Here is a 26757-nt window from a genome sequence, read left to right on the forward strand (position 1 = left end):
AAGTGAACACTATTTTAATTAATGGTAAAATTGCTAAATATATTTAATGTGAATACTGATTTTCAGTTTTAATTGTAATCCATTTTCGTAATGAATCTTTGCTTGAAATTCAAACAGTGCCTCTTACATGGGCATTCATCCACTTTGAAATAGTGTAGAGTTTTGCAACTACTAACCATAGTAAGTTTAGCAGAGAAGCAGTCTCCCCATCCCACCCCACCTCAAGTATTTAAGATGTAAAATGTCAGTCCATTGTATAATACTTTGTAAATATGAGATATGTGTGTAGTATTTTGACTTGCACAATTTAGTAATAAGTTTCTCAGTAGCTGTTATCATTATGTACTGTAAGTGATGTTATTGGTACTGTAACGTAAGAGATGAAACTTGGTTATGGATGGCTGGTCGAAATTTCCATGAAATGGCCAATAAGCATTTTGTAATTGATGTCTTGTATGTTGGTATATCCACTTGATTGGTATGTAATGAAATGTTTTAAGAGAAAAAGGTGTGTTTATATATGAATCAAACTTTAAGAAACAATTTCAAAAAGTATATTTGATTATTTTGATGTAAAATTTCTTCGAATTCTAGAGGAACACATTGTTTAACTCTTAAAGTTCTACGGAATAGTATATGATGCGCTGCTTATTTTTCTGAAATCTCACAACAAATCATTTTATTATATTTTGCTGATATGTCATATGAAGAATTGGAAATCATGGTTCTGACCATAATACAATGTATACAATAATACATTATATTAGTCTTATTTTTTTTACTATGCATTACATATGACAAGAAGAGCTAATTCAATTTTTCCCCCCTTTTCATCTGATTTATAGGACAACTTCATGTAAATTTCAATATTTGTTAATAACCTTTAAAGTTATGCAGTTCTGAAACCATTCACAAGTTACATAAATGCGAGTAGGAGTAATCTACAGACCAGGTGATTGTGAAGATTAAGATGAAAGCAAAATATATATGTTGGATATGTGGCATGTTTCTAACAAATTCGTGCTCAGTTAACACAGGAACAATTTGAACACTGCCAGCAAGTCACTATCAGTTTGATTGTTCAACTAATGACAGACATTTTTGAAAGGTATAACTGGAAATGAAATATGGGTTTACTGGTGTGATCACAAAATGTTATCCCAGTGGAAGACTTCTCCCTCTCCATGTTGCTAACTTGGTGCTAAGCTTTAGGGGTCTAGCTTCTAGCAAACTGCATGTAAGAGATACAAAGTCAGTTAAATTGGGGCCTAATAATGATCTGTTGAAAACAAAATTTGAGAACTATCTGACCAGCAGTGCAATTTTTATTCAACAGAAAAACTAAAAACATCCTCAGAAGTTAAAAGCAAAAATTCAAAATTTTACATTTTTTTTAAATTCTCAAAAAAAAATTTTTTTTTTTTTTTTTCAATGGATTAGGCCTTCGATTATGCAATTTAACTGATCTTGCATCTATTTCTGTTCTGAGATCCTCGTGCTTAGCCTCGAAATTGAGGACCTCGATTATAAAAATTTGCTTGACTTGAGGGGGTTATTTTTTTAGATAAAATGGAAAAACGAAAAAGTTCTGTGTTGCAATTTATGGCAAAAAAATTCAAAACAAGTGGTGATGGTACATCTGAGCAAAATTCTGCTTAAGTCAGCAAATGCAGAGGAAATTGAAGTTCAAATCAATGAAAAGTTAATGACATTGCGTTACTTAAAGACAAAAAAAAGTTTATCGTGGATTTAATCAAGACTGGGTAGTGTTTGGGTTCCCGATTCTAACTATAAATTTCTTGGATCTACCGATCAAAAAGAAAAGTTAATAGACGTTTTAAATTTTCTTGGTTGAGAAAATATGGCTGGTGAACCTGTTCAAAAATATAAAATGCATATTGTGTTCTGTTTTCTAGTACAAAAGTAGGTCATAATCAAACCCAACAGGTTGGATATTTAGTGGAAACATGCCACTAGAGATTTTAACTTGCATACAACTACACACTATCATGGAATATCCTTACGTAAAGCTAATGGTTTACACCAAGTTCTTAGTGGCAAACACTTATCTGTGCAAGACTTGCTGGATAAAGCAAAATACGAAGAATGAATGGAAAATCGGAAAAGATTGGTAACATGATTCTACTTTGTGGAAAGCAAGGAATACCGTTAAGAGGTCATCGAGACAGTGGGCCCATTAACTTATCAGAGGCTGTAACCTACAGTGAAGGAAACTTTTGAGATTTGTTAAGGGAACGAGTTGATGCTGGGGACGCTTAAAAAATCATTTAAGGACTGCTGGTAAAGATTCATTATACACTAGTGCAGGCATCCAGAACGAAAAAAATTTAATGTTGTGGTTCTAATTCAGAAACAGATTGTAAAGAAAGCTAAATATTTTTCTGTCAGCTGACAAAACTACAGACATTTTAACAAATGTCGCTCAGGTACATAGACAAAACAAATTTTCTTTCATTTTCCTCTCTAAATTCTGCAACTGGTGAAAATATAGTGAAAGAAAAATTTGAAGTGGATATCAAAAATATCTGATATGATGGTGCTAGGGACAATGTGCACAGAATAAATGGTGTCGAGGCTCATATACAAAAATTAAATCCAAAAGCACTTTACGTGCACTGTATCTCATTCTTTAAATTTAACAATTTCGGATTCTTGCGATTTGAAAGATATCCGAAAGTGCATGGGGATCATTCAAAAAGTTTATGCATTCTTTCAGTATCCAAAGAGGCAGTTGGTATTAGAAGAACAAATAGAAGAGTTGTGTCCGAATTCCAAGAAGAAGAAGCATCTCAATGTGTCCCACTAGATAGGTGGACAGCACGAATCTAATATTCATTGAATTGTTAGACTCTGACTTTTGCAGCATTAACAGTAATAAGCTCATGGGAAGATACAGCAACAAATGCACAATTACTTCTCAATTCCATCCAGGACGGTAATTGTTTGCTTTAGATATTAAAAAAGTTCAGCAATGGTAAATTCAGGCTTCGGTAAATACAAACCATTAATATCGATCTAAAGAAAGCAGCAGATGATGCCACACATCCTAAAAATGACAAAATTCCAACCCTGGGGTTGGCATTTTGGAATTTTACAGAGACCAAAGGAAAAAGGCCCATCAATTGTAATATTTGATGTTGCCAAAGATCTGGATAATTCCACAATTACAGGAATTCTATCAAAGAAACCTACAGATGACATTCCGAATGATGACCCAGCGACTCTCATACAACCAAAACACCTGACGAAATCCCAAACAGGCACCTCAACCAACTGGGTGGTAGAACTGGCCCCAAAAAGCCTGGCAGGCCATGTGACAGAAGTCTTTATAAACTGGGGCAGCCACCGCTTCAAGGAATACGTGGCTGTGCACCAAAAATACCAACTTGTGGCCACTTTGCACAAAATGACCATGAATTTAATAATGCCCAAACAAATCGGAAGAGGCAAATCTGTGTAAACTGTAAGAGCATAACATGCAACACACTCCACCAGAGATAATAAATGCCCAGTCTACTTAAAAAGTTTCCACCAGTCCAGAATCAATTATGGGTACCTACTGTAAACAATATAATAACAGTCAACTTACTACAAAACAATGCACCAAAGGGCAGTTGCAAGCCAACTACACCTCAAAGTGGACGGGAAAGAAAATATAGATATACGTCTGCTACAAGAACCCTACACTTGTGCCACAGAAGTGAGAGGATACCCATACACCTATAAAATTGTGCAATTCCAGGATAACATCCCCAAGGCTGCAATCCTAGTGTGCAACCCAGACCCCCCGTTACCAGAATCTCCCATCAATGGGCTGCCTGTGCACATACCAGCCCTGTCAGTGAATTCGATGTTGTTTCTATATACTGGAGACGACATTTCGGCCATAGCCAACCTACAAACTATCCACAGAGCTTGCCTACGCTAGAATACTCATCAGTGCTGACGTGAACTGCCATTCACCCAGCTGTTCAGTAAAAATGAAGTGCGTCAGGGTCCAATGCACGGGCAATACCCGGAGGAATATCTTGCAAACAGTCCATACAAAATTCTAAACCAAGCAAATAACCTACCCACCTCTGGGAGACGACCATTGATGTCATGTTTGCAACCAGATCACAAGACAACTGGTCAATATCTGACCGTGCAATCACATTCCAAATATTAAGATCCCTAGACCGCACAATCATTCCCAGACAACAAATGCAAAGATACTCTGGCATCCACAGGCTGGTTGCCCAGACCTCCATCAATGAGCCATAACAAAGATCACATGCTGCCATCCCACAAAAGAAACTGGTAGCAGTGATGTCCAATGGTGGAACCAAGAGCTACAAAACCTCCGACAAAAAATTAAGGCAAAACGCCGTGTGCACATCCTGGCCAGTGACTAAGGTTGAAGCCCTGAAAAGTCCTATTGAGAAACAAGGAATCAATACACCTCAACGATCAGGGAGAGGAAAAAGTCATGGGAGCACCTTTTCACCACCATGGGAAACGAAACCTGTGGGGGTAGTTACTGGATCAATACAAACCCCAGGGGTGAGGTCATCCCCACAACCAAGACCATAAAACCAACCAACAACATGGCAAGAGTCCATAAACAATATACTAAAAAATACTGTCTTCAAACCAGCCCAACTGCCTTCTATGCACGAACAGATCCAGCTGTGTGAGCACAACCAACAATACTGATCGGATCGGACTGAAGAGCCTTTCACACAGCCCAGAAAATTAGAAACAAGACGCAAGGCCTGGACTTTGGAGTCGGAAATAAAAGCTACTCAATCTAATCAACTTCTGCCTCTGTCCAGGATGGTTCCCAACTAATTAGAGAACAACCAGCGTACACCTAATCCTAAAAAATCCGATGAAGAAACAGGACCTGCTGTCCCATAGCCCTATTATCTGTCTTAAGGAAGACAAGGGAATACCTTCTGTGACAAAGAATTGAGAGGCACTACAACATTGCAAATCTCGCTTCAGACAAGAAAAGTCCACTGATGCCCTGAACAGCACATCACTACGGCAACCAAAAATATCTTTTACTCAACTCCAACTTTGCTGGGGTGTTCGACACCTTACCGTGGCCGATCATCCTAGGCAGGCTCAGAAAGGCAAACCTGTACAACTTAACACTATCTCTCAAATAGGAAAATCACAGTCCAAGCATCTTTCCATCAAACGACGTGTCAGGTACATAGAGGCTGCCCATGGGGGTCTGTACTGGGACCACTCCTCTGGAAGCCGACCGGGCTAGCTAGGTGAGTAAAGTGCCTGCCTGGCAACCCAAAGGTTGCGGTTCGAATCCCGCCTCAGGCTTGGGTCAGAGTAAAAAAAATGCAAAAACTTTGGGAGGTGCATTATGGCCAATGTGCCAACAACTAACGAAAATAAAACTGGAATGTGGTCATGGATGACTTCCTCCACCAGCATCTTGAATGCGTAACCTTTGGAGCCTGCAGACTCCAGACACAGCTGGAGGCATTGGGAAACCAAGCCCTTGCGACCCTACAAGAGAGCTGCCCAAAAACCTGCTCTATCTGACTAACAGATCATCTCTACCCAAACTGACTACAGCAAATCAAGATCCATAGTACCACCAACAAATTTGCCACGCAACTGAAAACACCTGGGACTTATTCTCGATGGAAATCTCACCTATGTCGAGCAAAAAATAAAAGGCTACTCAGCAATGATTGCCAGAGTTGTTCGGAGGGATTGGGGTGTCTTCTACAAGACAATATTCCTACCCGCCATTCCCGTATGGTTCAGAAAAGCCATGATGGCATCCAACCAAAGAAAACTCGAGTATAAATCGCTCAATCCTATTGACCATCTCCCAAGCTTGCTGCACTGTCAGCACTCATGTCCTCCTGGATCTGGAGGATGTGCAGTGTGGCATGCTCTACAACCTGAAAAAAGGTAGACCACACCCACTGGTGCGGTCAACAGGAGAAACCGGGTTCGATTCCCGCCTCGGGCTTGGATCAAAGTACTGCAAAAACCTTGGGAGGTGCAATATGGCCACAGAAGCCGATGCGCCAACAACTACCAAATCAAAAAAAAAAAAAAAAAAAACAGGAGAAACAATACAAATATATACCCTGCTAACAATGTCCAGAGCCTGCAGGTCAGTACTCATAAACCGCAGTTCCTTATGGGTGCCCTTCTGGACCTGGAGATCGTTGGGGAATCCTCCACCACTTCACCAAAGGAAAAACGTCCACTTACCTGAACTACACAATTGACAGCCAATTACCCCAAAATGGAAAAGAAGTGCCTCACACTGCATCTCCAACAGACCTGGGAAAACTCGGTCAAAGGTGAAATCACAGAAATTTGGAGTCACCCTCCCTATTGACTCCATTCTTCTGTCAGTCCCCCCCCCCCCCACTGTACCTGCACATAAGCAAAAACCCCACATCCAAATTTAATTACAGCCAAATTAAATTCACAATTTTTGGCCTCTCAATTATAACACTACCACCATGCAATCACTTCTCAAATTTTTTTTTTCCGGTTCTAACCACTGAAATCTCAGGAAACTGGGTGGCAGGACCTGCCAGAGTACTTATTTAAAATATTGGTGTACCTGGTCTGCCTCCTCAGTGCGAAGTGCGGGCATCGTCTGGCCTCAGCAGAGGCCTAGCGGGTAAATGGCCAGAAGAACAATGGTAAATGACATTACACACTACAATATCCATACACTTTTAAATCACACAACAATGCAAACTACAGAGGTGAGGAAAACCCCCGGTGCCGTTTGACCCCAAACACTTTACGCCACTGACCTGGTACCTACCAAAAGGACTGGAGTCCCATTTTATAGACGTGGAGGACGATTATAGAGAAATATCCCAATTTGCACAGGACCTCTTCATCAGGAGAAGGACCTTGATCACAATCTACGTTTGATTTTACCATCATTGAGACAAACCGGATTCCATCCTGAGCACCAGACAGGACAAGGACCTGGATCAAAAATGAGGAATACAAGGATGTGGCTTACCCCATGTGTGACAAACCTGAAATTAGAAATGCAGCAGCTGCTGCTAACAGCCGTATGGCAAACCGAAGAGGGCACTCTCACCCTCTTCATCCTTTAGTCTAAACTCCCTGGGGGGGCGATCTTTCGTCCCTTCCACTTCCTTCCTGGTATGGCATGGGCATGCCCCACTGAAAGCTGAAGCCACCTATCCTATCGGACCATACTTCTGTCTTTATCCCCCAGTCTTCTGCCTCTCCTCCTCTATCTACATGCCAGCAAAAGCCCCGCACACCAAAAATTAAATGACTAAATATTTTATGCCCATAACTCGGCATAGAAACTCAAGCAACACTACCTCTGCACCAATGAAAAATAAAGGTATAAGTATATTCTTATATGCATACATATATTTGAATAGCGTTTAAAATAGTTGGAAGTGGAATTTTTCATAATAAAATAAAATAGTAATTATATGTATAGACAAATATTTTTTTTTAGGTCCTAGCTGCCTAAATCTCAGGAAATTAAGTGGCAGGACCTGCCAGAGTGAAACTAAGACTACTGGTTGCTGGTCTCCCTCCACGGGGCATTGTTGGGCAAGGTATTGGGCCTCAGCAGGGTACAGCGGCTAAATGACCAGATGAACTATGATACATGACACTACACATGAACAGTTCCCACACACTTTTAAATCTCTGGCATTTCCCAGTGAACTGGTTCACCTCCAATGTCAGCAACGTGGAGATGGGGGAAACCCCTGCTGCTGTATGACAATACACTTTACACCACTGACCTGGAAAACAACCACTCCATGGAAAAACGGCAACTCTCCACATTCCTCAAACAGACGGCAACAATGCTGGAATGACACAACCAAAGGTGCAATAACAGAAATTCTTACCAGAGCTTAACAAAACCCACCATCCTGGTTCTCTCCAGGCCTCTTCACTACTTATCTCCTGACTGTCATGGTGCCATCAAAGCAAAATTAATTACCCTAGGCTAGACTGAAAACACACCTTGCTCATGTGGCCGCCTGGGAACACACAATATACCACTGTCCACTATATGAAGACCTCCACTGCATACTGATCGCAACCATCTATTTCAACCTGAAGGACCAGGAATGCTATATTCTGGAATCAAAGGAAAAATACAATGCCTACACAAAATTCGCCCATGATCTGTTTGAGAGACGAAGAACAAGCCTACCACCATAACATGGCTCTTCCAACGGAAAAGTCACAACTCATATGCCAAAGGAACTGACTATACCAAACTAGCCTGTAGAAATCAACCATGCCTTCATGAACATGAATCCTGAATGGGATTCCTCCCACAAATGAACCAAACATCTTGGAAACCAAGACTGGGATTCAGTCGTAGCCACGATTTTTCTACTGGCTGTCAACTGACAGCTGTTGCCAATGTGCCGTACAGGCGATTTGAGCCAGCTTCCTTGCTGACCACTGTTCCTCCCCTTTCCTGGGCGGGGGCAGCCTCTCTGTGCCCTCCCCCATCTGCCATCCCCACTTTCCCCTCTGGTGGGGCATGGGCATGTCTCACTCTAACTGGAGTTGTCTTTCCTATTGGCTCCATATTTCTATCTCCCCTACTCTACCTGCATACAAGTGAATGCCCCCACACAAACTAAATTCAACAATCTAAAATCAATCTCGCCCATCATTTTTGGCTTCCTTCTAGCACTTCCCCGCTACGCGATCACTTTTTTTTTCTAGATCCTAGCCACTGAAATCTCAGGAAATTAGGTGGCAGGACCTGCCAGAGTAAATCTTAAAACTACTGGGTACTTGGTCTGCCTCCACGGGACGAAAGTGGGGCAACGTCGGACCTCAGCAGAGGTCTGGCGGCTAAATGGCCAGAAGAACCATGGTACACGACACCACACACTTTCAAGATCCATACACTTTTAAATCTTTGGCTTTTACAGTGATTTGTATCACCACAGAATGTAGGGTGCCGTCTTACTTACCTAAACATCATTGCTGACCAGATACACCCTTCCATGACAACGGTCTTTCCCCTCTGGCAGTGCCGTCTTTCAGCAGGATAATGCGCTATGCCACACCGCCAGGATCGTTTGAGACTAGTTCGCAGAACATGAGGAAGACTTCCAGGTATTGCCCTGCCTCCAAAATCCCCAGACATCAATCCCACTGAGTATCTGTGGTTTGTGTTGGAACAGCAACTCCGATCCGCGGCGTCTCAACCATGGGCATTACAGGAGTTAAGGATTGCTGGTTACGTGTTGGTACCAGATACCACAAGACATTTAGAAATCTTGTAGTGTCCATGCCTCACCGGGTTCGAGCTGTTTCGGCCGCATGTGGAGGACCAACATCATATTAAGTAGGTGGTCATAATGTTTTGGCTCATCGGTGCATATCCAAATATATATCAGTTACTGAAAATATTTGCAACTTTACCGGTATCCATTGCAACAGTTGAAAGATCTAATTAAAACTGAAATCGTTAAAAAAAGTTATTTAAGAAACTGTATGGGAGAGGAAAGGCTGGAGGGATTAGCTCTTTTGAATATATACTATGACGTAATCATTAATCTCGACGAAGTCATAGATCTCGGAGGGAAAAAAGGCGTTTAAATATAAATAGTTTACGTTTCTAACACCCAATTACTATTTTGTTGAGTATAAAAGGCTTTTTTTTGTGTTCGAATGCAAATGTATAGTTTTTATGAACCCTGTGAAGCATTTTTGCTGTGGAAAATACGGAATTATGTACAGTGGTACAGCAAGCAGGGATGGAAATACTTGTGGGACGTTTTCCATGACAGAAGCTGTGCGCCGCCAAGTAGGGTCGAATTACGGTAGACAGAGCAGGGCGTTAGGACCATCGGAAAGGGATATAAACAGAGAGGAGCGAAAATGTTACGGGAGGACCACATATCTTTACCCCGAGTCAAGAGCCTACTTATCAGCAGGGCTATCGGAGACCAATGATACCCAGAAATAACTACACTAGCGCTCCGCAAAGTTGGACGCCCTTTGATAACAGGGTAAGAAATCGCTTTCAAAATAATATAGGTTTGAATACTTATTATGCTAGACCTAGAGGAATGTCATATAGGGATAATACTGAGTATAGACAACCTAGGGTATTCGATCGTAGGCAGGTTAATCACGTGGGAGTGGCTTCAGACAGACAATTTGGTCGAAGATCGAGTTGACAACCAAAATCTTTTAAACAGATTCCAAAACATAGTAAGTATAGTAGGGCAGAGAATGGAATTTTTACAGCTGAGAACGATACAGAATTACCCTTGGTGGCAGGCTTTATTCAAGGTATGCCAACAACATTTTTAATTGACAGTGGGGCTTCAGTAACTTTAATTAGTGCAGAAATTTTTCACAAAATTAAAAATGACAGATTTTTGAAACAAAGGCCACCTGATGTTACTGTCTGTGGAATCGGGGGAAACATTCTACCCTTGCATTCGAAAATTACTGTAAACTTAACATTAGATGGAAAAACATTTACAGAACAGGTTCTTGTAGCCTCAGATACCTTAAGCCCTAGATATGAAATTGTCCTGGGTTCAGACATCTTACGCCGTCGTTCTTTTGTCATAAATTCTGGGAAGAGAATTTTAAAATCTTTACCACTTGGTATTTGCATGAGAGAAATAGGAGTTAGGGAGAAAATCCTAGCTGACACAAAACCCACAGTAGGAAAACTAACTTCTAAACGTATCCTACCACCTAATACTGAATCTATACTAACTGTTCAGTGTAATTCCAAGTTTCTCCCAGGGAAATCAGTAATTGTAGAGCCTAAAAATAACCTAGGCCGGAGCGATGTAGCTGTGAGGACTTCAATAGACCAGGTATCTCAGGACAGAAGGGTATCTGTTCTAGTGGCAAATGTTTCGGCAAATAAACCATTACATCTACCAAAACGTATGGGAATCGCTAGCATAGAATGTATTAAAATGAATGAAGTTAATTTTGCAGGTAAACAAGATAACAATAAAAAGCTGCCTCCAGTGACTATTAATGACTTCAGGCTGGATCATTTGACTGATTCACGACAGGAGTTACCTCGATTACTACATAAATATAGGGACATTTTTGCTACAACTCCATCTCAATTAGGTCATTCTACAGTTCTACATCATAGAATAAAGATTACAGATAATACTCCAGTCTCACAACGAGCTTATCGAACGCCATATTATTTGTGAAACGAGGTCAACCGACAGATTGATGAGTTGTTGGACGCAGACATAATTTCTTCAAGTACTTCACCCTACAGTGCTCCGATTGTTATGGTGGAAAAAAAAAGATGGTTCGCTGAGATTATGTATTGACTTTCGGAAACTGAATTCTAAAACGGTCACAGATAGTTTTCAGCTTCCATTGATCTCAGAAATATTGGACCTCCTTTCGGAATCCCGTTTCTTCTCTTCGCTTGATATGCAGTCGGGATTCTGGCAAATCCCAGTGCATCCTGTGGATAAGCATAAAACTGCATTTACAATGGGACGAGGACTGTTCCAATGTGAAAACTACCATTCGGGATCAAAGGGGCCCCAGCCAGTTTTTCGAGGGCCATGACGATCGTGTTGCAAGGCCTCAAAACACAGTCCATTTTCTGTTATCTGGATGACATAATTATTGCCAGCAAAACTTTCTCCCAACACTTGGAGCAGTTGGAACTAGTGTTCCAGCGCTTGCGACAGTATGATCTAAAGCTTAAGCCATCCAAATGTGATTTTCTAAAAAAAGAAATCACATATCTCGGCCACAGAGTCAGCTCGGAAGGGATCCAACCAGATCAGAAAAATATCTCAGCCATCGAAAACTGTATTACCCTAGAAGTGTGAAGCAGGTGAGAAGATTCTTGGGAATGACAGGATTCTATAGGAAGTTTATTAAGGACTATGTGAAGGTAGCCAAGCCATTAACCGATCTCACAAAAAAGGACACCACATTTAAGTGGGACGAATCAACACAGTCCGCCTTTGAGAAATTGAAAATGGCCCTTATAACAGAGCCTGTCCTTGTTTATCTGGATTTCTCCCAGCCTTTTTTTTTTTTTGGCTACGGATGCGAGTGAGGCTGCCATCTCAGGAGTTTTGGAACAAAATACAAAAGATGGGAGAGACATCCAATTGCTTATGTAAGTCGACTCTTAAAACAGGCTGAGAAATCATACAGTACTATAGAAAAGGAAAGTTTAGCTGTGGTGTACTCCATATCTCAGTTTCGCCCATATTTGTATGGAAATTATTCTAAGATCATCTCAGATAATTCAGCACTAAGTTATTTCTTGAAATTGAAAAATCCAACTCCTATTTAACCCGTTGGAATTTAATGAAACAGGATTACAGTTTTGACGTAATACACAGACCAGGTAGAATGCATTTAAACGCAGATTTTTTTTGTCTAGACCAGTGTTAGAAGAGGATACTAAGCCAAAAAAGCAAAAGAAACCTAGAACTGAAGAAGTTGCGATGATGTCGACCGGTCTCACGTTGGAAGCATTAGTAATGCCCAAGAAGGCTACTAAAGAATTTATGAGAACATTACAGAGGGAAGACAACAGTCTAAACTCCTTAATCACCCAATTAGAAGGAAATGGCCAAGCTTTAGCTAAGATTCCAGATTCTTATTATTTAAATGAGGGGATATTATATCATTACTCCTTACCTGATTCTAAATCAACTCGAGAACAGCCACGTGAATAAGCTGTCATTCCACACGTATTAAAAGGTCAGATTTTGGAAGCTTGTCACAGCAGTCCTTCCAGCGGTCATTTGGCATTTGATAAAACTCTACAGAAAGTACGAAGAAATTTCTTCTGGACAAATATGTACAAGGAGGTTAAAGCTTATGTCAGCTCTTGCCCTTCATGCTTAGAAAGAAGAGGATATAATCCAAAAGCGAAAGCTAACTTGAAGCGGGTCCCAACGGAACCATCTCCCTGGTACAGAGTGAGTATGGACATCCTCGGTCCATTGCCTGCCAGGCTAGATGGGGATAAATACCTATTAATGGTGGTAGACTGCTTTACACGTTATGTGGAAGCAATACCTCTAGAGACACAGAAAGCAGAGGAAATAGCTACAGCTTTTGTAAATCATGTGGTTGCCAGACATGGAATCCCACAAATCCTGTTGACAGACAGAGGAAGTAATTTTCTATCAACTCTCCTCAAGGAAGTATACCAAAAACTGGGTATTAAGAAACTTAAAACCACCGCTTACCACCCGCAATCTAACGCCAAGGTAGAATGGTTGAATAAAACTTTGGCAGCAATTCTATTGCATGTCGTGAATACTACCCAATCAGACTGGCATACCTGTGTCCCATTGGCAGTAGCAGCATATCATTCAGCTGTACATTCTGCTACTCATGAAACACCAAATTATTTAATATATGGAAGAGATATTGTAATGCCGCAGCACATCTGGACTTCAGAAATCCATCCTACATACGCCTCTTTGGAGCATTATTCAGAGCAAATGGTAGCAAGGATGAAGCGAACTTATGAAATAGTTCAGCAACATCTGGAAGACTCCGCACAAACACAAGAAAAATATCGCTCTACTAAGGCCATAGATAAGCAGATTAGGGTTGGAAGCATAGTATATCTCTATACTCCCATGGTTAAACCAGGTAGAACACGCAAGTTGTCACGTCAGAGTAGTGGACCATATTGAGTCATATCTCAAGCATCTGACATTAATTATCAGATCCAGCACATATATCACCCTAGGGATAAACAAATAGTTCATGTGGATAGGTTGACTAAAGTCATAGAACGCAAACCGTTTCCAGAACTACGTTTAGAGCCGTCAGAAACCACTTCCTTACCTGAGCAAACCTCCAAACACACACACAAAAGAGGTATATGTTGAATCAGAATCAGAGGAAGAAGAATGGATTGACCCAGGGGTTTTCCAGGTGCCAAGTTTGCCTGTTTCAATTCTGCTAAGGTATTTACCAAATAAGGGCCAAAAACAACCAACAGTAGTAAAGCAAGATCAACAGACAGTTCCACACAGTCAAAGGCAAGAGGATAATGTCACTTTGCCAGGCAGAAAACAGCAAGTGCGTTCCCAGCCAACACACCAATATAATCTACGGAGTAGAAGTCATGAGCCTCAGTTTATATCGATGCCTGAACATAAGGAAGTGAAAATACTTCCCCAGTCACAAAATGAGACAACTGTCCCAGAGCTAATTCAATTTTCTGACGATGAGACAGAACGGAATGTTTCCTCTGATAACACGAGTATTGAACTTCAAACTCAGCCGGCTCAAATTTGCTCTGAGGAAAGGACAGAAGCAGCACCACCATGTCCTGAAGATCTGAGTATCTATGATCGACTTGTATGGTGGGCGAGTGAACCTGAATTCGAACCCGATACCGAACCAACTTCGGAACGAAATTGGGCGAATGATGGATATGATTATATAGTGAAGTTGATAGATGCGTTGAAATGAGCATATGGTTAATCCCAAGAACTAGCATTTTCACGTATAGCACCAACTGACTTAACTTGGCATCGAGGAGGTTACCATAACGAAAAAAAAAAAAAAAAAAAACAAAGGAAAAGATAGATTTCATTCGACTCTATCATTATGTTTTATCATCGGCAGTATGCAGTTGGATAGCTCAATGAGCACAGAGTATTAAATGGTATAGTTAGAGACACAGGAAAGAGAACTTATTTATCATAACTGTAAATTTCAAGCAAAAGCATGTTATTTTTAGGAATCAAAAAAAAAGGGAATAGTGCCAGAACTTTTAATTAACTAGTATTAAACAACCACTATTACTGAGCAAATAATATCTTTCCCCGCAAAATATATTTTGAATATACAAAATTTAAAGGTAGAGAGAAAGGATGCAAAGGGTCTAGGACTTTATAGGCGCCACCCTAGTTACTTTTTGTTTTTTTTCTCTCTCTCTCTCATAGCCTGTTTAAATTCAAGTTCAAGAGAGAAGATCCAAGAGTGAGGAAAAGAAAAGAATGATAATGTTCGTTTTTTTTGGAGATGAGAAGAAGCAATTAGCCTGGAGATGGCTGGTTCCTCCCAGTCACTACTTGTTTTTATCATGTTTCTAAAGAATAAGAGTTAAAAAAAGAAAGGGTATCATCTGAAGTCTAAGGTCAAAATAAGGGGATCTTCTTCTTGTGCTATTTTAAAAAAGAAAACTCATTTTTACTCTCAAATAAAGGTTTGGAGCAATCTAAATCAGAATTTTAGTTCTACAAATAATTTTAAAATAGAACTTTATCTACCAATTATAACTCTTTTACATATGGAATTAAGGAGTTATTGACATTACATAGGAATGTCAAGACAGAGCAAATACATAGTTATTATTGATTAAACTGTATGGAAAAAAAATTTCTGCTCTCTTCGTGCTACATAGATTACGATTATCCCCGTGCTAACTCACATCACTCAAAACCTATCTATAAGGAATGACATGTGGCTATAAGTGCTCTGAACTTTTTGAGGCAAAACGTTTGATTTGAACAAACAAGGTTTCAAGGTAATGTCTATGGATTCCCTTTTTACTTTGACACACAGAGGCAATTATACGGAAATTTGGAGCAGAGAGATCTTTTGTCATGGATAAAGAAACCCCTTCAAGTGACTGTTCCCCAGGAGTTCTTGTTAACCCCGGGACCTTTAAAGTTTTTGTTTATCTCACAAAAGGGTAAGATTATTGAAGAAATTTTACATTTATTGGGAAGAGACGAGTGTCAAAGATTATCTTGTGTTATATGTTGGGATTTAATCCGGAATAGACATTGTTTACCCAAGTACGTTACCTATGTGATCTATGTAATGGTGAGAATAATTTTAGCATTTGTTTTTTGGTATGTAAAGCTCATACTAGGGTCAGTATGGCAGACAATAAAAGGTGTTTCTAATGGTAAAAAGTGTGTGGAAAGTGTTAAAAATTATGTGGAAAATGACGGCCTTAGCAGGACTGTCTACTGGAAAATCAGTGAGATCGACTGCAGGGAATGTAAGAGAGTACATAGATCATGCACAACTGAATCTCAGTCCAGAAGTAAGAGTAACATTGTTACAGGTTTTAGTGATTATGTCTGCATTCCTTCTGCTAGCTGGAGCGACTTGCACAAACCATCAGATTTTGCAGGCAGAGGTGGAAGAATGTGATGCAGATTTATCACATCCATGCAAATATATACCAAAGCTAGAGTTACCTTGATGAATTTAGATTATAAACAATACCTCTGGTTCGTTTTAAACACTCAGCAGATACTGTAGTTTTCCTATAAGAATCATCCAGTTATGCGAAAATTGGAAGGAGGAAAGAAGCAATTAGGGTAGATTCTCTCTCTCACTTTGTATATCTAAAGCTAAGAGAGATGAATAAAAGTAGATCAATATTCAGATGCTGAGTGAAAGCTTCTCTTTTTTCTCATCAAAAAAAAAAAAAATATATATATATATATATGAGAGAAGGGAAGAAGAGGAAGAAGTAACAAAAGAAGTTTTATATTTGTCTTCTCACTCCTCCTGGAAAAAAAATGAGCCTATCAAATTGAACGATCAAAAAATATATATATGTTCAACCCTGATTCTAGTACTTTAGGTTTTTGAAATAAATTTAATGTGAGAAAAGAAAAAAAAATCCTTTATCTCCCATATTACAATTTTATTTTACTTTAGGCCAAGGGAAAAAAAAGGGGTGACACGATTTTTGGCAGGCTACATATCAAAATACTCATCAATATGACTACTCCAGCACAGGCCATGTTCCTGCTAGTTACACTACTTATTCGGTGTACGCCTTATCATACCGGTATCTTCATTCTTCAGCCATTAGATAGAGAGTCCATTGCTGGTCAAACTATCATCATCCCCTGCAGATTAGTTTCAAATCTCACAGCCACTGTAAAATGGTTTTTCAACGGAAAAAGCACAGACCACCTTTTCAGACCACCAGGGCTTCCTGATTATAAAATCGTTGGATCACCTAGAGAGAACGATTTTGCATTGCAAATTACCCAACTGCAGCTGACAGATGAAGGTACATACTTTTGCCACGTTCAAACTAAGGACGGACGTCAATTCCGATCTAGTACAGCTATTGTAACAATTTATGTTACACCTCTACCACCTCTAATCGGAGAAGGCTCATTCCTTAGTGGAAACGAAGGTGAGCAAGCCACTCTTACATGCAAATCTTTAGCAGGAAAACCACCAGCTACTTTGAGATGGATTCATTTTAATGGCAATCCCATCAACGGATCAGTACAAGCCAGTCAGGAATTATGGTCAGACAAAATAAGAGTAAACGCTTATTTGAAATGGATAACCACTCTATCACCAGAGTATGATAAGAAAGCATTTACCTGTGTTGCTTATCATCTAACTTATTCTCATCCTATGGTGATCTCAATTACGGTCGTAGTGAAGTATAAGCCAAGAGTCACTATGAGAGCAACCTCAAAAATCGCACGTGAATATGATTGGTTCAAATTAAAATGTGAAGCCACAGCAAACCCACATGTTTTCGTTTACAAATGGTTTAAAAACTGAGAACTACTAACAAAACAAGGAAACGCTTCTCTTGAAATTAAAAGTGTTATGAGAATAAACCATAACGACAATTTCACCTGCTTAATCCGGAACGAACTAGAAACAGCCCAAGCTTCCTTTATAATGACAGTGTCTTATGGACCCATTCTCATATCCAAATTGAATGATATTGCTACAATCCAAGGAAATCCAGTTTTGCTACAGTGTGAAGTTAAAGGAAATCCACTTCCCATAATAAAATGGTATTTCGAGGGTAAGATTATTCAAAGCAGTATCGTTTCCACTTTATCAATTCCTAAGATGTCATGTCAAACATCAGGTCGCTACACTTGCACAGCAGGAATCTCAAACTATCCTTTAGTGAAAGACGACGCACTAATTTATATAAAAGGATCACCAGAAGGAAACTGTAAAACACATCTAGCAAGTTTAGGAGCCGACGTTCAGCTACAATGTGTTGTTAAAACATGTTCCACCTCTAGAGAATGTGACCTGGAAGAATTCTATAAATAATGAACTGTTAGCCACTCATTCGGAAGTATGGAATCCACGAGATGTAACCAGTACTCTCCACATCGACTCAGTCCAAGCAGAACAATTCGGCTTTTATGAATGTCTTGTATGGAATCAGTGGGGACAATTAAAATTAATTGTTCATTTAGAACAAAATTGGTCTCGTGAAGCATTATACCTTACTTTAGGAATTCCAGCCATAGTGTTGATCGTAATCACACTAGGAGCAGTGTTATGGAAGCTGTGGAAATGTGGAAGTGTCGATATGGAAAACCCAAATCGAACACGCACCTACCAAGTCTATTATAGTGAAAATGACATCGATCGTGTGAGCATTACCAGCCTGGAATGAGAAGAAAGGGGAGGAAAAGTCTTTCTCTTCTTTCCCTTCTTCTCTGAAGTCTAAATGAGCTTTGGAAGTGTTTTTATTTTTTTATGAAACCCCAAACTGTGTGTGCAGGGACTCATCGTCCCGTGGAAAAAAAAAAAAAACATTCAAGTGAATTAAAAGAGACACTTAGAACTTTGAACTTTATGAATACTCCTAATGACATTCAAATGAAGTTTTTAATGGAATAACTGTGTTAGAGTGATATACTTGTAATAGTAATTGTGAAATAATTATGAAAATATTAATGGTTTTAAAGATTTAAACTCTTGAAAAATAATTTGATTGTTACTTTTCTACTATTGGTCAGTGTTATTTGTAGTTATATATCAGCATTAGTTATATATTAGCATTATGATAAATACATATATAAATATAATAATAACAATATGTACTAACTTTGTTTATTTTGTTACATGAACAATGTATCATGCTTGGAGAATAATCTTGGAAGGCGATTATGCTATGAAAAGGACGTGCATCAATCTTAAGAACAGAAATGTACTACAGCCTAGCAGACCAACAGAATACTGTGACTGTGTTTAATAAACTAATTAGAGTGTGTGATATGGACACTTGAGAAGACAATCACGAAGATAAGAAGTGTATATCTTGTAAGACTGTGCGTGCGCGATAACATGTGAGAATATCCAACGGAAGATTTAAGAACTTATTATTGTTCATGATACAATATTACTAAATGTTATACCAATATATTATACTATCATAGATACTAACCTTCTAGTATTTTGTGTTTGAAAATATATATAGATTAGTTGTAGAGGCAGTTGTAAAGGAAGAAGCCATCTTTTACTTTGGGAATTTCAATTTACGGCCCAATTTGTTTTTTTTTCAGAATTGAGAAGAGTGATTTTTTCTAAATCCCCAGTCTCAATTCTGAAAAAGGGGGAGCAGAGGAAGATGTTGCAGTGCTAATTCCGTCTTTTCCTCTAAATCTATAATAAGTATATTAATTTTAATTTCTCGTAATTCCCCTACTTAATTATTACCCAAACCTTCGTTTATTGACAATTTTAGAGTTATTAAAACTGAGTATTAAAGCAAATTAGATATCCTTAAATCCTTAAATTGGAACCTGTTTTATTGGCGACTTAAAAGATGGCGAAATTAGCCACAGCAACTATGTATTAAAAAGAAAGCCTATGTAAAACTCTATATGAGAATGCAGTTGCTGGCCGGCGACGGCTATCTCAGGAGCCACTTCCGGGTTAGATTTCTATAAACACAGGAAGGATGCACTTAGCTTGACATGCAAATGATGACGACAGAAAGGGGGGGGGGAATCAGAGAGAAAGAGATACAGATACCCGTGTGAACGGATATGGTAGGTTCCTCCGAGCCTCGTAAACTCGGTGACTATATAAGCTACAGGCTCTTCATTTTCCTAATAAGGAGCTGGTGAAGAGTGGCTACACATGTTACCAGAATGTTTGGTACATGGTGTAATCGAGGATGATGGTTACTCCTTCGATTAAGTGTCCCATAACGTGGAGTCCGAATGTGCGAGGACGTGGAGTTCTCCAATAAGAGAAAGGAAAATGTATAAACAAAAGGGAGAACTAGGGGTATAAAAGCGGGTTGTCGAGACCCAGAGAGAGGTAAGAGAGCAAAGAGGAGGGTAGATGAAAAGAGGAGTGCAGGTCGCTGAGAACGGAGGGAAAAGCCGCCACCTAGTATGGAGACAACTGCATAGAGTAGCCAGGAGAATAACGAAGAATTGAGTACCATTAGCTAGAGCCCAGGCACTATCTTAGATTGGTAAGTTGACATTGAAAAGATGTATTCTTTCTAGCCTCTTATAATATTGTAACTTGTACCTTTATTTAAGAATGATAATCCTAAAAATCCGTAGCCGAGTGGGCAGGAGCGGGAGTGCAGTAGCACACGCTCTTTGAGTAGACCGGGGTTCAAGCCCCTGACTGCTGAATGCGGTCGATCTGCCAACCCGCACTGGACCAGCGTGGCAGATTATGGTCCATTTCCCTCAACATGAATTGTTGAGGAGGCTTCCATCCTGCAGTGGGTTGATAATGGCTGCACTTTACTTTTATCCTAAAAATCATAATCCTATCATTATTGTAATATTTTAATGAATTTACATTATTGGAAGAACTAAAATATGTAAGATTTACTTTCTCGTATTAAACTTTATTATGTTTTGCACTATAGGAGTTTTCTTGTCCTCTGCTAAAACCTCACATCCAACCACTAAAGTGATAAAGGTTAAAGCATGACTGGAGGTTAACTGCGGTATCAAGCGATTAGTCACTTAATTGCTCGATAAAAACAACGCTACAGTCCACACTGCGAAAATGGAGAGTAGATGAAATATTTGTGCTCTACATTTTTGAGAGTATACGAGACTGTCCTATACAAAACCACTAGACGATAAACAGAACTATATTCCAGATAGGCGAGATGAACATGTTAAGGTAAATTAAGATGGCCAACCAAAAGTAAGGTGTCAAAAAACGACTTGACTACACTTAGAACAAAAAGTATAAGTCATGCCTAGACTAACTAGTTCTGTAACGACCACACCCTAGCACCCACCAGACCTAAGTAAGTAAGTACAGTGAGTGTGTGCGGGGTAACATTATCAATTATAAGAAAGAGAATGTTGTCAGGTACAAGATTCATCAGTGATGGATGGCCTGCATATAAAGATCTCTACTGAGACATTAATTATACCCATAATGAGGTTATTCATCGCTATAATTTTGTTTCTCCAGATAATTTAATTACGACGAAGAAAAATAATCCAATGGCATTCCTTCGGGTTTCAAAAAAGGTGGGGGCTAATTCATTGGAATTTCTTCCACATTTTTAGATTTGATTCAACAATTTAAAGCTATGAACCAACGGTCATATCGTTTGACGGCGAGTGTAACTATGTATTGAAATTGTTATGGTTCCCCTCAGGGGATCCCTGAATAATATAAAACCGATTCTTCGCTTTATAAAAAAAAACTATTAAATAAGATATCCCTATTATGTTTACGATGTATATCAATAAAACATTTCAATTATGAAATATTTATATTGTTAAATAAATATTTCTTAATTTAAATGTTACATTGCCAAAATATATAAAATGCTAAACATATTTAAAATTTTTACATTTAAACTCATTCTGCTAAAAAAAACCACTATCTGCTATTACATATTTTAATCCGCAAAACCTGAAGCAATTCCGCTAAATTAGCAACACTGGTTAATAGGTAGGTATCCCATGATTTCTGTCCACTCAGTGTAAATTGCATGTGGTCTGTGGTTGACGAAAACCTCGAGTTTCCGGAGGAAAATCCGAAAACTCGAAAACGACTAACTCAGTCACTTGAAAGAGGCCCATAAAAATTCCTCCCATGATCAATGAGATTCGAACTCAGTTCTTTTCCCCTTGGTGCGGAAGGACGTCGATTCCACCAACTGTGCTACCGCAAGATTAAGGAACATATGGTAAAAATTACAGACGCTAATGTATGTGAACATATATAATGACAAAACTATGCTTACAATGGACAGATCAATACGATGTAAATCCACTCTTCTGATATCATTGAGCCATGCACCTCGACACAGTCGTACAGCTGTCAAATAGCCTCTCGTGGTATTTCCCACCAAGCCTTTTGCACATTGCATGCAGAACATCCGTGATCTATGCTGGCTCTGGGTGGCTCTGAAGATGCGTCCAACATGCCCCATTGAGCACACACACACACACATGCTCGACGGGGGAGAAATCCACGGAAATGGCTGGCCAAGACCACGCAGACACCTAAAAATGAAGTCAGTCAAAATGGAGTAACAGAGAGTGACGGTTCCAGAATCTTGGAGACAGCAGTAGCAAGCAGTCAGATTGCTGTTTATCAATACGAACAGTGACCGACTATCAAAAGGGATCGTTCTCCACACCATAAACACCAACAGGGCATAATTTTGATATGTCCTGCCTCTGAGGACAAATCTCTCCATTGCTTTATCAATTTAGTCACATTCTCCATACAAGTAATACCATCTGGCATAAATTGTTTTCGGAAAACATGCTTTCACACGATTTTACGAATGTACATGCGAATAAACAGGAAGATGTACTTCTAATGAATTTTGCTGTGCTCTTCAGTCAGTTTATGTGGTTCGATCAATAATGCAAGATAATTTCATGCTTCCACTGCTCGCCTCCATGTATTCTGGATTTCGTTGCACCAATTTAATAGTCAATTCGTCTCCATAGTTGCATAAAGTTGTGTACTACAAGGTATTTGAACTATGGTCCACTGGAAGTAACAAATGCATCTTCCTATGTATTGGCAATTCATAGGATGTTGAAACCGAAAACCACACATTAAAATCATACATTGGTTCTCTTTATTTGGTATTGTAGTTTACGCTTGCTTTCGAAACTGTACTACCCATTTCGTTTAAACTATTAATTGATGTGCCATTCTTTCTTACATATAATAAATAAAGAATGTTGTAAATTATTTGTGTAGTGGTATCTGCTATTTTAAAATTATTTGAATCTGCTATTATTGTTATTATTACTTACCCCATTACCTTTCATTTGTGAAAAAAAATGACAATACGTCATCACAACAGAGCCCAAATGATGAATATACTGTGTTGGAACAACACCAGGTTGCTGGGGACACCCGATCCGGGCTTCCCCCTTCCACCAAAAGGAAGAACAAAAAAAGGCACTGTGACAAAATTTGAATGGGAAACCCGTTCACAAACTGAAGCGAAGGGAATGCGCACCGCCACACAATGTGATATCGCGGAACAAAAACAAAAGGAGCCACCCCTGAACCCCACACTACATAGGGTACTGTGCTAGATAAAACTCTGAAACTGAGGACTGCCTTAGAAGTTCTATTCAAAGATCAATATAACAGCGTAACTAGAGGCCTCAGGGCACAGATCTGGAACATCTGGACAAAGCTTGAAACCATTCTCCTTCAAACAGATCGGGAAAGGGACATAGCAAATACGAAATTGGAGGCATACGAACAATATGGAGCTAAACAAATGCAACAACGTGTTGCCACATATGCTGACGCACTGAGGATCACACCAGAGATTCAATTAAAGGCTCCCACTCCAAACAAGAAGAGGACCCTGCTGCCACGTCCACACCTGGTCGTCCTGAAGCCCATTTCCCAGGAGACTCATCACACGAGCGAAGAAATCAAAAACTCAGTCATTACTAATCTGGATGAGGAATTCAAAACGACCAAAATTAAAGCAATACGGAAGACACGCAACGTTTCGTGATATAATAGAAACGTGGACACAAGAAGAGGCAGACAAAATTGTCAAAAACTCCAAAATCCCAACCTTCGGACTCTACACAGAGCCGCCAAGGAGGAAAGAGCCATGTATAGTCATTTATGACATGGGCAAGTGCCTCTCTGCAGAGAACCTACAGGAAGAACTCTATTGCGGAAAACTGCAGCAAGAACTCCCGGACCAGGAACCAGATAAACAGATCACTCCAAAATACCAAACAAGGCGCAGGACTGGAACCGCCATAAACTGGGTGGTTGAACTCCCCCAGTGGCCTGGAAAATTCTTAGCCATCAACAAAGAGTCTACATAAACTGGGACAGCCCCCAATTCAAGGAACACGTGACTTCCCGAATGTTTCAGATGTTGTCGCTACGGCCACACAACACATGCACACAGAAACAGCCAACCTGTGGGCACTGTGCAGAAAGCAAACATCACTACAACACCTATCCGAACAAGTCAGTTTCCCCAACCTGCACAAACTGCAAAGCACAGAAAATGCCAGCCAGCCACTCAATCCGCGACAACACATGTCCAGTGTATCTAAAGCAAAGAGTGCCCTCCAATCACGAATCGACTATGGGAAGTAACCGAAAAATTTTAACACCAACATAGTAAAATTTGCACAACATAACGCCCAGAGAGCTGCCGCAGTTGCGCCGCAACTTAGAAAAAAGGCGGAGGAGGAAAACCTGGACCTCCTTATTCAGGAGCCTTACACACACCAGAAAGAAATGAAAGAATACCCGCTAACCTAAAAGGTTGTGCAGGTGGAGTGTGATGCCCCCTGGGTGGCTGTTGTTGTCCAAAACCCGGATTTCACTGTCACAAAAATCTCTGATCTCTGCACTAGCTGGGCAGCATGCACCCACATTACCACACAGCTGGGAGTGTTCTATGCAATCTCGCTCTACAGCAGACCAGGAATTGACATCATCCCAGTCAAGTTGGGAAAACATCCTCATACAACTCCCAAATGCCAGACTCATCATCGGTGCTGACGAGAATTGTAGGTCGTCAGCCTGGCACAGCGAAACACTAGACCGGCATGGCACTAATAATGATCAACGCCGGAAAACTTCCTTTCCAACAGCAGCCTCACGATCCTCAATAGACAAAATAATCTACCAACCTACTCGAGCACTCTGTGGGAGGCGACGATCGATTGCAGGACACCTTTCTTCCTGGATGGTAAAAGGCGACTGGACAACATCTGATCACAGAATACTCACCTTTCAATTGCATCGCTCTCTCAATGTCCAACCAACAACAAGCAAGACAGACTCTACACAGATTCGCGGTTGACCAGACTGACTGGAACCTCTTTGGGGAAACCCTGAATACAGACAGCCCAGAACTTTAACCCCTCAGACCCCAGTCCTGACCAACACCAACGTGCGATCGTTAAAATAATTACGGATGCTGCAAATACTGCTATCAAGAGGAGAAAACCAACTCCCGGGGTGGTCCCAAACTGCTCCAAGCACTAAGGCATGTAGTCAACACCTACGGAAAATGCTACCAGCGAGCTTGTCGCTCATGCGCAGAGGTGGAGATAGAGGTCCTGAGGCAATTCTATAGAAAAAAAAAAAGAAAATAGTACACAGCTCAAATGAAAATCAGAAAGAAACTTTCCTGGGAACAAATGGTCTCAACAGTTAGAAACACCAATCCCTGGGGGTGGTCTACAAAATAGCCACCAACAAACTCCCTAGGGGTGAGGTCATCCCTGCCACCAAACTCCCGCAAGGTAATTACACAAGAGCATGGCAGGAGTCAATAAACAACATTCTGGATGCAACATTCCTACCTCCTGTTATTCCGAGCACTCCTGACCAGAACGACTATGCCAGGAAAATGCTGACTACGACCCCTCACATGCTGAAGGAGCCTTCACTCGAGTAGATCTTGAAATTGCAACAAAGAAAATTCGAAACAGGAAATCACCTAGCGAAGACTTACTGGAACCTGAAGTCGTCAAAAAGACGGTCGAATGTATCCCTGATGAGCTGGAAAACATAATAAACGAAGCACATACCTGCACCAGCAAGTATTTCCTAATAATCTCAATAGATTTTGCTGGGCGTTCGACTCGCTATGGTAGCCAAGCGTCCTCAGCAGGCTCCAGAAGAAAAATATACCTATCAACTTATACCGATGCATTCAGACCTACCTAGCAAATAGAAAAGTCAATGTCACTGCTCCATATTGCCAAGTGTCGCAACCAGTCTTCAGGGGTTACCCGCAGGGCTCTGTCCTGGGACCCCTTCTGTGGAATCTGGTCCTTGATGTGTTCTTAAATTTGACCTGAACACAGTAAAAACGCAAGCCTACGGCAATGGCTTGATAATGATGCTTGAGGCAAACAGCAGAGCCCAAATGAAAACAACGGCAAATCGAGCCATCTCAACACTACCGCACTGGACCCAAGAGAACCAGCTCAGAATTTCGTCGGAAAAAGCGAGTTCAATCCTCTTGAGGGGCTCTCTAGATATTAGGAGGCCCCCTCAGATAAAAATCCACGGAACAACCATAAAGCTAAAAATGTAACTAAAATATCTCGGGACAGTCCTGGTTAAGAACATGTCATTCACTCTACATCTCAATTACCTACGAACCAAAATCAGGAATTAATCCGCTATGACTTCCAGAGTTACCAGATGGGACTGAGGCTTGAAGAAGAGGACACTCTCCCTTTTCTACAAGCTATTTTCATCTGGGCTCTGTCATATGCTGAAGGTGTGTGGTTCAAAAAAGCAATCACTGCAATAAACAGGAGAAAACTAGACACTATACAGTGCTCTATCCTCCTGACTATCTCCAGAGCGTGTTGTACAGTTAGCACCCACGCGCTCCAGGTCTTCGTTGGCTCCCTTCTCCTAGACCTGGAAATTGTGGGCTGTGGGCTGCTTTACCAACTATCCAAAGGGAGAGCAGCCACCTGCATTGGCTTCACC

The 26757-nt window shown here is 40.3% G+C and overlaps 1 long non-coding RNA gene across 1 annotated transcript in view; it reads right to left on the bottom strand.

Moving 5' to 3' along the window:
- The window catches only part of LOC150082987 (uncharacterized), a 116477-nt gene that overhangs the window by 46110 nt on the left and 43610 nt on the right, over positions 1-26757 (bottom strand). The window contains exon 2 of the long non-coding RNA XR_016547146.1: positions 22028-22289. This is a non-coding gene — a long non-coding RNA (uncharacterized LOC150082987). The remainder of the gene's footprint in view (positions 1-22027; positions 22290-26757) is intronic.

Source organism: Mastigoproctus giganteus, chromosome 7 (genome assembly GCF_048544385.1).
Source record: "Mastigoproctus giganteus isolate SK-2022 chromosome 7, ASM4854438v1, whole genome shotgun sequence".
Classification (NCBI taxonomy): Eukaryota; Metazoa; Arthropoda; class Arachnida; order Uropygi; family Thelyphonidae; genus Mastigoproctus; species Mastigoproctus giganteus.